The sequence below is a fragment of the Polypterus senegalus genome, chromosome 2, assembly GCF_016835505.1.
Source record: "Polypterus senegalus isolate Bchr_013 chromosome 2, ASM1683550v1, whole genome shotgun sequence".
NCBI classification, from domain to species: Eukaryota; Metazoa; Chordata; class Cladistia; order Polypteriformes; family Polypteridae; genus Polypterus; species Polypterus senegalus.
Window position 1 is genome coordinate 245,173,145 of NC_053155.1, and position 14,397 is coordinate 245,187,541.

Genomic DNA, 14,397 nt, shown 5'->3' on the forward strand with positions numbered 1-14,397 from the left:
TATTGCTCGCAACTGCCTTTATCAATGTTTTAAAAATGGTAAAACTAAATTTTTTTCTACATATCTTGATTATTTTAATATTATTCTCAATCATTTTAACTCAGATCTTATTAACCGACCCAAGCATATTTGAACTTTTGCTACTGGTCTCTTCACACCCACATCTTCACTTATATCAGCTAACTTTAATCTTGCAGTCATTACATTAGCTTCATTTACAGTATCCAGCCTACATTTTTACCCTTTGTTCCTTGCAGAATGACTCTGCCAAGACAGTGAAATCACCAGTATTAATATTAACACTTAAAATGTATATGTGGAAATGATGTTTCCAAATATAAACTTTTAGCAATTACTTTAACACTATAAGAGTTCATTTACCATGGAAGATTTTTCGGTGAACCATCACACACTCTTTTAGTTTGATCCTGTTAAAGTGTGCGTAATTCAGATTTGCAGCTCAGGCAACAAAGTGTTAACATTTATGGCTTTGTCAATCTGGAACATCAGTGCTCCTGATGTCTAAAGTCTACACAGTAAATCTGGTTTCTAATATACATTTTTAAATTGTAGTAGATTAATGATTTACTGTATGTACCTACAGTTTTTTAATGCTTTTGACCACACATTTATCTGTCTGTATCTGTCACTTCACCCTTTCCCTGCACCTTCTTACATGTAATCATTACTATTTTATGTAATAAAGCACTTTAATATTGAGAACAGGGTGTTGTAATAGATAGTGCTATTACTTCACAGCTCCTGAGTCTTCAGTCAAAATCCCAGCCTGCTTGCTGCCTCCATTGGCTATTTGCATTCAGAATTAATGGAGAACTATACATTATCTCTGTGTATGAGCACTGAACTGGTGTCACATCCAGGCTTGGTTCTCACCAGAAGTTTGCAAGATGTGTTTCAGAATCCCCTGACCCTGCTTTTAAATAAGCATATTCAGATGGGCAGAAATCAGATAAAAAAATAAATCATAGTATTTTTACTATTAGACAATTTTACACCCATTCTCCACTGAGCTACAAATTAATGGGTGATATACACTCACAATGCCTTGCAGTTAGGAGACCTGGGTTCGCTTCTTGGGTCCTCCCAGCTTGGAGTTTGCATGTTCTCCCCGTGTCTGCGTGGGTTTCCTCCAGGTATTCCGGTTTCCTCCCACAGTCCAAAGATATGCAGGTTAGGTGGATTGGCGATTCTAAATTGTCCGTAGTATGTGCTTGGTGTGTGTGTGTGTTCTGCGGTGGGCTGGTGACCTGCCTGGGGTTTGTTTCCTGCCTTGTGCCCTGTGTTGGCTGGGATTGGCTCCAGTAGACCCCCGTGATCCTGTAGTTAGGATATAACGGGTTGGATAATGGATGGATAGATACACTCACAAGCTGAATACAAATAGTTAATATCCACTTAATAATTCAAAAAAAGAATAAAGAATAATTTAATTTGCATAGTGTAAACATCCTAACCAGATGTAAAAGCTACATTTGTGAAATGCTATTAGGTTAACTTCATAAATTCTATATAAAAGTAATCAAATATTTAAGATTAAAAATGAAAATTGGGTAGCTACAGTATAACAAATTCTCTTAGAACATGGCTTTTATAATGTAGTTTAATGTGGAAATATTATTATAAAACAAAATCAGCTTTAAAAATTTATGACCCTGTGCAGTTTAATCAGCTCTGGCCTATTCATTACCAATATTTTTACACACTTATATCAGAAAATTAAACATGTGCCTCTTCCAATTTGTTTCTAAATCTGCTGTGGTTCAAAACACTACGAGAACAGAAAAGAGAAAGCTCAAATTAGCTGAAGGGAGAACTCTGGGTTTTTGATTATTCTTTATGTAGACAGCATAAGAAAGTCAGAATTCTAACAACTGAGAAAAGACTATTCAGTTCAGTTGTTTAGTGAGCTAATAGCTAAGCTTTTCTAGTATCTTTTCTAAATACTTTTTATAAGTAGCCAAAGTTTCCACTTCATCTACATTACTTGATAATTTGATCCATTTTCCCATGAGCCTTTGTGGGGTGAGGTGCTTACCTATCAAACTAGAAGCACTTGGTTGATTTTCTCCGTGTCACTTCTAGAATGGAGGTTAAGAGAAGATCAGAGTGGAAGGCAGGAGCTGGTATGAAGCCCTTGAGGTAATGAGTGGAAGTAGGTGATGTGGAGTGAAAGCCCAGGGGACGTGTGTGAGAGTAGCACTACAGGAGGGCTGAAGAAGGGGTCCAGCTGATGTACTTGGGTGAGTAGGAGCGGCCTGATGGGCTGTGTTTCCCACAGGAGCCGAAGGTCTGGCAGCAGTGGAAGCAAGAGTAGCTTGGTGTGGCACACTGCAGAACACTGACAGACTGGCGGTAAGGGATCCAAGGCTAAGAATAAAAGGCTGACAGCACTTGTCAACGGGTATCTCCTCAAGCTACCGGAATACTGAATAATGGAGCAGGGAGGCTTGTGATTATTTAAAATAAGGATAACTACTTTGATATTAAATTTATTTTATTGGATCTGTTTATTGAACTTTGTTACTGTTGGAGCGAAAAATATGCCGAAGGTTCTCACCGTGAAAGAAGGCTCTAGGAGTCGAAGGATAGGCAGACAGTATTGTTTATTGCAATAAACAATCACGCAGACTCAACCCAATTAGGCCAAACTGAGTTCAACCCCGAGCAAGCCAAAAATCATAGTTTATGTAATCATTTCTTATCTTCTTGACCTCGCTTGTAACAATTTATTCGCTGCCAATTCTGACTTCCTACTCCAGCTGGCTTATCATGGGCCCTTTCTTGGCCACCAACATTGTTCTCAGCTTATCACTTGTCTTCATTCTTGGTTCCCTTATTTCTAAACCGGCCTTCAAACAACAGGTGTTCCCCCTTCTCTGACCTCGGGCAGTTTCTGTGCATCATTCTCCCCCTTCTCTGTCTTTCTGAGTTACTGAATATTGGTGGTTTCTCTCTGAGCTTAACTAAAAAAGAAATATGGCAAATGCCTTTTATTTAACTATTTACTCGACATGCCTAAGTCACACTAAGTTTAATGCTTACAGAAGTTCTTACTAAGTTTATATCTATCCGTGCCAATACATGACTTTTTATTTTCTATATTACCTACCATCTTGATTTTTATGGATTATGTATTTATTCATTAATTGGACTGCACTGAACTTTGGACACTGTTTGTTAGTTTAATTTTTAAATAAAACCACTAATCACTTGCACCAACCTTTGCTAACTCCGTATATCCTCAATTGCCCAGCTCATCCTCGGGTACGTTATTGGCAGCTCCGGTTTCAAGTAGTTCCAGAAATGACCCAAGAGTGTGGAGCCAACGCGGACTGTCACAGTGCTAGAATGTCTTTTTGCATCATGGTGAGCAGAATTACAATCACTGTATTTGGAGTCTCGCTGGTATGTTCTATTGCTTGAGCATAACATCTCTTAATTTACTTGTACTGAATTGTTTTTTTACAATATAACTATATACAATATAATTAATTTGCTTTTTTTTTCCAAGATTGCCATGTCAAATAGATCACTGACTTAACATACACTGTGAAACCCCATTAAGAAGTTATCATCACCTTATTTTTTTTTGTACCATTCTCAAACCTCCCTAATCCAATTCAGAGAGATGGGGAGCTAGAAGTCTATTCTGGTAGCACTTGTTGCAAGAAAGAAGATGGCTCTAGCAGGGCTGCCAATGCATTGCAGGGCCCTTTTATTTTATATGCTTATAAAGTTATTGTTGTCATGTGTATAGTGAAAAGTGACATTCTTACTTGCATGCAACATGTCGTCACTCTCAAGTGCCATGATTAATGAGTATAACTATCTTACCTTAAAACTTCTGTCTTTATTATTTATTTAACATTTGTTATGAACATCAGCCATGCTAAAGTCCAAAATTTTTATTTTAATGAAGATCACAGCAAAATTATTAAGGTGGATGGATGGATGGATGCATGAATGGATGGATGGAAATAAGATCTCAATTTAGTCTCTTTTTTTGTTCAGTGTTTTTATTTCATATTTACTTTCTCTAGCCTTTATTTGTCATTTACCCTACTTTGTCAAAGGCAGAAATATGTGTTTCATGCAGTACAGCCTTAACATCACTCCTTTTGATTTATATTCACTTGTTTTGGTGTCATACTCAAGCATCTCAGTTTCCTTTTTAGTAGTTTTCTCACATTTCCAAGATCTGTCCAGGAACTGATCTTTACTGAACTTGATGTCTGAATGAGATTTTCACTTTTTTTGACGGTGGAGGAAGGGCTGCAGTAAATAAGTGTCAAACTTTTATGAAAATGTTTCCAATGAAATGTCATCTGACTGTAATTGGTTGTCACAACCTCTTAAGGTTTTGCCTTATTTTCCTGTGCACTTTTAGTCACTGCATATTTGAGAAATCTTTTTGGATTGTTACGTGTAATTTTTTAAAACTTTCCTATATAGAGTTACCTGTTTTATAAGCAATTCAATTTTTATAATAACTTTTATTCATAAGGTAAGGTCAAAAGCAATTTTTCAATATATTTAAGAGAGAATAAACAGAGCTTGGAGTTCAGTGATTTAAGTTGCTGCCCCATAGTTCCAGTCCTCTCTGTGTGTTATCTGCATGTTCTGTCCCTATTTAATTTGGTTATTAGTTTCATGGCGCATTGCAGCAAGCCTATCATAGCAAGTAGTGGATTTAGAAGATGAATAAAAATATATCACTATAAATAACTTAAAATATTTATGATTCTTTGTACAGTAGCAAAAGTGAATTGATGAGTAAAAACAAATTTGAACCTGTCAATTCATATACACTTTGCAGTACAGTAATAATTACCGTTAATGGTGTGGTAAAATACAGCTTATGATGTTGTCACGAACATTGTACCAAAGTACTTTACAGGGACATAGCAACACAATGAAGAATATTCCTGTCTCAAAGAGGTGGTCTTCCAGTTTAACATCCTGGGTTTTACCAGTCAAAGTATTATAGAAAACAAAATAAAAGATACAGACTCTTGACTTACTTTATGTAAGAATACTCAAAAGACCTCAAGCATATCTGGTGAAATACATAAATAAAAAAGAATAAAGATAGTGTACACAAAATTAAAAATAGAGCAAAGTATATGCTACCAGGTGCCAATTTCATGTCTGGCACTCTTGGGCAGTATTTTGGATTTCTCTTTTATATCTCATTTACTGATGGAGCTGTGATTGAAAACAGGCATTTCTTGGAAAGGTCACAATCACACTTAACTGTAACATTAACAACCATAGAAAGATGGAACAGTTTCAGCCATTAGGTGTCAAAATGACTCCTTTTAGCCCTTTAAGTGGTTAATGATATTCATATCCCTCCATGTGAATAGCAGGCAGGTTGAGTGATTTTTTTTTTTCAGGGTCACAGAGTGAGTGAGTCAGCCAGCAAGTCTGGCTTCAAAGGCAGCTTCTTAATAACAAGACCAATCTGCCAGCTTACTGCCAATATGTGCACGAAGAGGAGATGATAGAGCAGTAGACACTCATTTCTACGAAGGGATGGAAAAATAACACGTTTTTAAAAAGTATTGCATTTTTTAATTATATAATACTAATTTTGATATTAATAAAAGCAATTGCTTACTTTATTTACAAATGATTGTTGGAGTATTATGACTTCTTGTACTTTTTAAAACATATTTTAATACATTGATATAGCCTATGCATAAGAACAAATGTGCATAAGACATATTCTGTTCTGTTTAGTGGTTATTACTGATGAGCAACACAGCTCAGTTTTGTTTCAGTTTTCATTTTATGTTTGTATAGAAGTTTTGACTGAGTTCAGGCTTAGTAACATGTTCTAGGGCTGGACACACTTATGTCACCGGTGGCTCCCTGTGCACCATAACAAGACATTGCTATACATGTACAGTACCCCATGGCAGGTTTTTGCCATGGTCTAAATGTTTGGGGAAATTCTTGTTATTGTCTTTCAGATAGATTAGTGTATTTGGAGTAATTTCTTTCTGAGCACACTATAAAAGCTCACAGGCCTGTAATGGTTTCAGACTGTGAATGTCCATGGTATCTCAGATATTCACTTCAAGAGAGGACCACGAAGACTTTGTGAAGTGGGGTCCAGCCTCAAGTAGGGAGGCAAAATGGTTGGCGATTGGGGAGGGATGAAAGAGAGAAAGCTGTCGTTAATATATATTTTTTATCCTTATAATTATAAGTGCCAACATAACAGTAGGCTTCATGGCAATAACTCCTGGGCAAATTGGAAAGTAAGGTCAAAGCTGTTTTATTTTCAGTTAAGACCACAAAATGATAATAGTTCAGAAGCAATGTCTCCAGGAACGGACAGTTAACTTTGAGCTGGAATATTAAAGATCTGAATCACGAATTAAAGAGAAGTATTCTCTCACCTAACAGGTATAAACGCTAAAATAGTATTTTTACAGAAGACCCACTTATTAAGCAAGGATCAGTTTTGGTTGCACAAAGACTGCACTGGCCAACTGTTTCATTCCAGCTTTACAAAGAAAACTAGAGGTGTGGGAATTCTTATACATAGAACAGTCTCATTTGTAGTATCAGATGTAGTATCTGATCCTGAAGGGAGATATGTGATTGTCATAGGTAATTTATTTAACTGCAAAGTGATTTTGATAAGTATAAATGCACCCAATGTCAATGATAGGGAATCCATGCAAAATGTATTTGCATCCATTACCAATGTGAACACTCATAAAATTATAATGGCTGGGGACTTTAATTGTGTTTTTAAATCCAGACCTAGATAGGTCTCTTGCACCAGGGGTGATGCCATCTAACACTGCAAAGACAATTGCACAGTTTGTAACTGACCACAACTTATCAGACCCCTGGAGATTTCTAAATTCAAACTCAAGTATTCCGTATTCCTTCTACTTACCAGTGCATCATTGCTAATCAAGGATTGATTAATTGTTTGTAGATAACAATTTCTTGCCTTCTATTAAATCTTGTAAGTACAACACTATTGTTATCTCTAACCACGCCCCTTTGATGTTGGAGCTAAAACCATTATGCCCCACATACTCATCTTGCAGATGGCATCTTAATCCACTTTTATTAGAAGATATTCACTTCAAGAGAGGACCACGGAATCAACAAGCTAATTAAAAGCTCATTCTGGACCCCATGTAGGTGGTAGCAAAGAAGAGAATTAAAAGAAAACTGAGTGCCATTATGAACAAAACTGCGCGTTCTTTCTCGGACACACTGTGTACTTTCAGCCAATTAATTATTCAGCAGAAGTGTGTCAAGAAACGTTACTGGAGCTCTTTTATACCAACAGCAATATGTCTGCATAATGCCTCACTATGGCTGAGACGGTCAAGTCAGAAGTTTTCTTTCTTTTTAGTCATTCTGGTGTTTGTTTAGACCATTAGCTGTATATATTTATTTATTTATTTATTTATGAATTTATTTATTTAAGGAGTTTCTGTAAAAAGACAAATTACCCCATGGGGACAAATAAAATTATATCTGTCTATCAATCTAGAAGGCAAAAGTGGAAGCAAAAGTGTTTTATTAACTAAAAGTAGGGTGGAATTGAGTTTAATTCAAAATAAGAAAGTGCTACTAATGTTACTTACTAATTTATTTATACCTCAAATATGATGCCTGACGTCAGTTAAATACACTTTCTTCTCACATTCTGTTACCTATTCCAGGTGTCTCCTCCTCATGCTAGTTTTAATAATTCTCTGGCTAGAAGGGCTTTTTAAGTGTCAGCCAATGACCATTTCCATTGTCACTTTTGGTCTACCTAGAACTACCATTGGGTCCAGGGCTGAACTCCATTTAGACCAATAGTTACCACTCCCTTTGCTGGCCCATGGTAACTCAACTAATATTGGCTTTAAAGGGTCAGAGCTTGATTAAAGAGGAAGTGTCTTTGGCCATATACCAGCTGAAATTTTCTACAATCCTGGCCATTATCAAAGCACCCTTTACAGGTAACTAGCCATTCAGAATTCAAAACAAATCAAATTTTAAAGACTTATGAAAATAATGTGAAATTTCTATTGAAAATGCAGCCTGGATAGGAAATTAGAAATGACAGTTCTCTACTTTTTCCAATCTGGATGAGCTCATTTACTTTTGACAATTGTAAAAAATAATACACATGATGCAGGCATAATACCTTAGCTTACAGATAGAGTCTGACTTATTGCACTGTTGTAGCAGGTATAGTTTGAGAAGGAGCTATATCAGTACTGGGTATGAAGATTGGCAACTCAGAGTAAGAAAAACGATTAGGGTAAAACACAATTATAGCATATGCTAGAGCAAAACTGGGAAAGGACACAGACAAAATACTTCCTAGGATTCATTAAGCTGAGACATTAAGTGGAATTAAAATCAAATACTTTAAAGATTAAAATTTGATATCCCTACTTCAATGTATCATTTATCTCAAAATCATTTATGGTTATCTGGTAAGGTGAAACTCATTTTTTAAACTTTTCTGTTTACTGACATTTTTTTTCCAACTGTCAAGAGAATGAGCACACAATGTTCATTACATATGGAGTAAAACTGCAAAGGCATCAGCCAGTTTATCAAAGTTTAAAATTTGCTTACAGTTTATAATCACCAGTGATATGTAGGCACGTTTTCTTTTTCTGAACAAAGATGATGATCTAATTACTTTTAGATGCTTGTGCTAGCAATTTATCCTTCCGTACAGTATTTCACTTCACTTTTAAACACAGTTTCAGTACTTAGAAATTTAGCAAGTAGGTTTCTATATCTATATTATCACCAGGACTGACAAATGTATTTTTGTCAGGAATTGTTAATATTAAAATTTCTAAAATGAAAGAAACGTACAAATTTTCTATATTTTGTTTTCTATCCACCTAATTTCATTAACTCCACTGTCATGGATAACCTTAGTGGTACTCTTATCAGGACTACTGGGCTAGAATAAATGAAGACAAATTTGGAAGTGTCATAGCTTCTAAACAAACGAAAAATGTGTCTCTTTGCAACCTCAAAGATAAACTTAGAGAAACCAAATGATGTCTACACTATGGTATCACCGTTTATGCTTAGATAATTCAAATATTTAGTAAATTACTAATGAAGCATAATTGAGCCACTGCAATCACTGAATACCACAAGAATCCTTCTAAAAGATGAGCAACAGGTGAATTCTGACTACCGCATTCTTTTACAAAGAAGACCACAATTTCATTTTCAAGTTCATGTGGACACAATACAATGATATTTTTACTTGCATTTCTTCCATGCACTAGTGTCAATAGTATACTACAGAAGACAATGAGTGACAGTAGAATACTACCAAAAGCAATGAATATTACACCAGACGATAAAATATATACAAAATGCATATTAGGTACACAGTTGTATATTTCAAGGATTTTCAACCTGTGGGGCACAAAGTTTGATCGAAAACACAGTGTGAAATCTTATTTATCTTTGAAAGTCACTAATTCATTATTCAGCCTCTAAGGGGCAATCTCACAGCAATAACTGTATCTGGTGACCATTTGTTTGTGCGTACTGCTTCTAGCAAAGGACAAATCTGTAAAAGGCTAAAATGTTCATGGTTAAAAATGAAACAATGGCGGGCCACAATAAGAAAAGTAGGCAATGGAAATACTACTAATGTAACTGACAGCAACAAAGATATCAGGATAGTGGCAACCGAATCCACCGCTGAACCCGGCGTTGATGAGTCATCAGCATCACATGCAACACTAGCATCGGAACAGAGAAAGCACACTGTCAAAAGTACAAGCAAGTGAAGGAACTATGAAGAAAGGTACATAAAGCATAGGTTCACTTATATCATAGTAAATGGCGAACAGCGTCCACAATGTGTTATACAGTATGTTCTGAGATACTTGCAAATGACAGTTAAATGAAACCTGCTAAATTAACAAGACACTTGACCACGAAGCACCCAAACCTCAAAGATAAACCCACTAACTTTTTTCACTGTAAAGAGTAAGATTTGGCAAGCCAAAAACAAACTATGCTCAGCCAAACCACCGCACCAGTTAAAGCACTGACGGCTTCATCTGAAGTGGCATATATGATCACTAAAGCGAAAAGCCAAGACTCTAATTCGTCCAGCAGCGATGGCGATTTGTAGAACTTTGCACGGAGACAAGTTTGCCAGTGATATCGAGAAAATTCCACTATCCAATAACACAATTAAACGTTTTCCATCCTATCGTACATCAAAAGCAAGTGCTAATCATGTTTACTAACATTTGAGGATAATTTAAGACTAGCTGTGTCCAGCATTGAACCCCAAATTCATAAGATGGTGTGTCAGAAATAAGCTCAACCATCCCACTGAACAAAGTAAGTTTTTGGCTTAAATCAAATGATGAATGTAAACAACCTGCATTATAATGTGTACGGTATATATTGTGGATGGCCTATATTATTATGATGTGTGCATCCTAATGTATTTTTTGTGTGGTTGAGGGGAAGGGGGGCCTGACTCCAAAGTACACACAAAGGGGGGCGCATTTTCAAAAAGGTTGAAAACCCATGGACAATTTGACTATTGAGCAATCTTAAGATGCGTGGAGGGAAATTTTACCTAAACCTAATAGTAAGTAGTAATGATCTTGCACCATTTACTAAAACAGAAAGGGGAAAAATGTCTGTGTAGGATGGTTGAGACTTTTAATGCTGTTCTCTGTTTTAGGAAGAATAGAAGAAAACTTTGTCCCAGAGTGAGTTACCTGATTAAGGCAGCAAGCTGTTTTTTTTTAAAAGCTCCATTGACATGCATGCGTCTAATTATGGAGATTCATTTGACAAAATTCTCTGATGTCAAAAAAAATGTTCTAAGAAAAGATCAAACATCAATGACCATTACAAATCTGAAAACAAGCATTGCCTTCCAAGCAGTATGGGGAATGTTATTTTTAAAAGTAACTTAACTACTTTTCTCATTACTTACCAATAAAAGTAACTAAATATAGTTACATATTATAAATGTAATGCATTACAAACAGTGTATTCATTTTTCTTATTTTTTATGAAAAACTGTACATTTGACTGGCCAGTATTTGTTATCAAATCCTAAACCCATATATGAACCTTCATTGAACTGACCACAAACACAAACAAAATAGTTTTTTGTTGTATTTTATAAACATCAGTGATGAGGTAAATAGCATTTATCCTCTTTGTACATCCCTAACCTGTGACACAGAAGATACCTGGGGCCTCATGTATAACGCCGTGCGTAGAACTCGCACTATAACATGGCGTAAGCACAAAAGCCGAAATGTGCTTACGCACAGAAAAATCCAGATGCAGGAATCTGTGCGCATCAACTTCCACGTTCTTCCGCTACATAAATCCCGATCAGCGTGAAAACTAACGCTCGTGCACGCGCATTATGTAACGCCCCTAATCCTCCCAGAATTACGCCTATTTGAATATGCAAATCAATATAAATCGCCCTTAAGCGCAGCCTTCTGTGAAAAGACAATGGGAAAAGCACGGGGAAAATATAAGAATTTCAGCGAATACCAAGTGGAGGCAAAGGAAAAACATACTATTTGTTCAAATAAATCGTGGTATAATCAACAAAAGGAAGTTGATCGAGTGACATAGCGTGTTGGAGAAACTTGAAAGCTCACATTCACAAAATCGCACAGTGCCGGAAATAAAAAAGAAGTCACATATCAAAGTCGCCGTGAAAAGCCGAGTTGTAGCCCACTGTCTGAGTGTCATATGAAAGCTTATTAGGGTACAGAGAAAAAAGGCACACGGTGGGGAAAAAGCACAAAATGTCAACTTCAATCTCGACATTTCCACTTTAATCACGTAGTTTATTTTGTCATTTAGTAGAACATCATAAACTTCATCTTAAAATCGTTTAATTAACCAGTTTCTCAAATCACATCGTAATTAAAGTAGCACGTTAAATGCTTTGTTTTGTATTTGATCTTCTACTCGTATGTGATCTATGTGTGTGAATCACTACTTGCTTCTTAAACTGGCTCTCTTCCTCCAACTGGACACAGAGTCCATTACATTCGTGATATTACAGCTCTCTGAATAACTAAAATACTGAGATGTATACGTGATATCATTTTCATGATGATAGGAGCTAAAGCACATTATTAAACATGGGTTTCATGAGCCTCGTGCTCATGACAAGCATTTATCTTTTGTCGAAATTTGTCGCTACGTTTTTAGCTGTGTTGTTATTTTCTCTTTCTGTTTTATATTCAATATATATTGCGTGGCGCCCAAGAGTCCTTGCTTTTCTTTCCCCAAGTAACCGATCGCCATACAATCAGCTCTGTAATAGACGCGTTAAGCCATCTGTAAGCTTAGCCGATTCTTCAAAACGCTTAAAGAACATTGAAATATCTTCGTAGTACATGTTTAATTATTCTATCCTTCACGACACTCCCAGTGAAGAATATAGATTATTTAAATGAAGTTAAAGTTTTATGTGTATAATTTAACAAACATATTTTGCTGCATTTCACCTTAAAAATGATATCGTCATCATATGTAAATACACGCTTTATAAAGTGACTCAGGTTGTGTAATATTATAACTGTAGTGCAAGTTTACAGTGGGGTGATTGTACTTATAAGTCCTAACAGTTCTACAAGGTGCAACTGATTGAGTGCATTTAAAGTTCTTGGGATTAAACTGTTTCTGTACCACGAGGTCTGTACAGGAAAGGCTTTAAAACGTTTTGCAGTGGCAGAGACAGCGTGTGCTTAATGCCGTATACCGATAATTCTCTTTCCGATCAGCTGCTGCTGTGATTCACACTCAGATACAGTGATATAAATACTCCGAGTCATGCAGTGAGAGTAATATGGAAAAAGATGATCCGCTGTGGCAACTCCTAACGGGAGGAGCTGAAAGAAGACGAAGAAGAAGAAGAAGAAGAAGAAGAAGAAGAAGAAGAAGAGAAGAACAGTTATGGTATTTGGAATACTATGGCTGTTCCCTGGACCATTATATTGTTACGAGTTAATTACAATCAGATGCATTACACTAATAAACAATATGCGGTTAGTTTCTGTGTATTTATAAAGCCGCGTCATGAAAATAATGAGTAATCACACAAGAACAGTACCATTGCTTTGACGCTGGGTGCCGCCAGCTTGCAAAACCGGCGGAGAACTTGCGACGCCAAGGCATGAGGTACCGTGGAAAAGTGCGTGGCTTTACGCCAAGTGTAGGTTTTATACATCGCGATTTGAACGTGGAAAAGTTCTTACGCAACATTTCTGTGCGTACGCACCGTTTATACATGAGGCCCCTGATGCGGACACTGGCCGCTGCCTCATCCCATCACACTGTTTCAACATATCTATAGCAAATAGCTAAATTAAACTAACCTGGCAGTTTATTAATATCATTCTGTTACTGGATTGCACACAGCACACTCTTTTCTGCTTGACTGTGCAGTTGAACTCTACAAAGGAATTTGCTTCTTGCCTTACATCCAATGCTTCTGGAAATAATCATGCAGGTATTTTTACAACAATGAAATAAGTATTGTGCTAGGTTATGTGTTACTTTAAAAAGAAAACAGACTACTTAAAGTATGTTACTTTTGACAGGTTACCTCCAACTCTACTCCAGAGACTATACACTGGACAATCAGGTCTTTAAAATAAATTTAGGGATTTCTGAAATATTGAGAAAGATTATTTCAACCAGGAGAAGGAATAATGTGACTGCCCAAGTATTCTACCCATGGATGTGTGAGTAAACCAAAGATATGCACAGACTATGAAATTCTTAAATGTAACCTTGTCAAGGGTTTATATTGCCCAAACCATGTTACTCGTAGAGAAATCTACATGTGATAACCGTGTTTTCAGGAGACCAAGATTCCTTTTTCTCTTACTAGAGTAAGCACATACAGTATATGGCATTTTTGAGATCAGGTTTCTGTGAATAACCAAGTTATTAAAGCTGGCTTCACCATGGTCTGCTTAACACTAGAATTACCAGAGCCTATGAAAAAACTTGTAGATCCGGCCCACCTTAAATCCGTTTGCCCCTCTCCGTCAGCGTCTTTTGTCCAATAAATGTGCCGATAAAGACAAGCAGCAAGCAGCCAGGTATTCCACCTCCCCACCGCCGCAGAACATGCACAAAGTTCTCCCAGCTCATGTCTTGATTGATTATCTAGGAGTGAAGTGCTAGAGTTTTAGAGTGGAAATAACAGATCGTTATTTGGAACACATGCATTTCATGTGTGTTCCGTTTCTACAGCAATCTGTGTAAACACATTGTTAAAACAGAAACGTTTTTCATATTTTAGTAGTAAATGACATCAAGTGTCATATCAAGATGTTGTACACCCCA